This window comes from Sorex fumeus, unplaced genomic scaffold (genome assembly GCF_029834395.1).
Source record: "Sorex fumeus unplaced genomic scaffold, SorFum_2.1 ptg000134l, whole genome shotgun sequence".
In the NCBI taxonomy this organism is placed as follows: Eukaryota; Metazoa; Chordata; class Mammalia; order Eulipotyphla; family Soricidae; genus Sorex; species Sorex fumeus.
The window spans coordinates 3802471-3803663 of NW_026606191.1; positions in this window are offsets into that span (position 1 = coordinate 3802471).

A 1193-nucleotide genomic window follows, 5' to 3' on the forward strand; every position below is an offset into this window, starting at 1 on the left:
AGATGGTGAGGTGCCATCGGACACACCGACGCCAGGTAGGAGTGACAAAATGAGGTGATGCAGTGAGAGGAGCGTCAGGCTTCCCGAGCTGTCTGTCTCTGATTGCTAAGGAAGGATCCTGCTGACTTGTGAGAGCACCTGGCTCTGCAGTATGAGGCCACATTTGTGTCAGTTTCGTTGTATTTGGCTTTTGGACCACAACAGCTCAAAGATTACTAGTGCTCAAGGATGACTCCTGACATGTCTTAAGGACCATATGAGGTTCTGGGCATCAAAGGCTGGTGTCTGGGTATTTTGTTTTGTTTTCAGAGCCACATGCAGTGATTCTGGGGGATTATACTCTTGGCTCTGCACTCTGGCATTGTACCTGGCACTGCTTAGGGGACCCTATGGGACGGCGGGTAACACCAGCCCTACCCACTATCCCCACCCCACTGTCCTGTTACACAGTCATGCTGCTTTGTTTCTTTTCGTATTTTATTTGTGTGCCACAGGGGAGATGCTCAGGGTTTCCTCTTGGCTCTGTGCTCCGGTTATCCACCTGATGTGTATCATGGGTCCCCGGGTGTACTGGCCCTGTTTATGCTCTGGCAGCTAGAGTAACTCAGGCCCCAGGATATGTGTTTCCACTATTTTGTCCTTCTCGCTCTGGAGAGCTTCTCCTGCTCTATCACACAGTCCAGCATTCATTGGCTGCTCTGTTTGCAGTTTTGGGCATGTGCTGGTCCAAGGGAGACAGAGAAAAGGATCACTGGGGCCAACAGAGCTGTTGGGCTTAAGACACTTTGAGAGGCATTTGGGGTGTCCCTGAACCACGATAGGATTCCTACAGGCTCATATGTGCATGCACAGCTTTCAGTCGGTAGCTGGACATTGAGTGTCCCCTTCTCCCTAGAGCATGGACTGTGGGATGCAGGGGGCGTATGTTTAGTGTTTTGAGCTGAAAGCAGAGTCACTCATTTGGTTACAATGATTGTGTGCTCAGTTTTTACTCTCGGCAGTGCTCATAGGAGCAGTGGTTGAATTCCCTGGGGTCAGGAGCAAGTCTGCCACCTTCAGGAACCTTCTAGTAGAGCATCCTCATATTTTCATCGATGCAGCTGTCTTAGAGAGAAGTTGGGACCCGTCTGCCAGGAGTTCAGGTGGAAGCTGGTTCCTCCCGAGGGGACAGACCCTGAGCCCCTCTAGGGCTC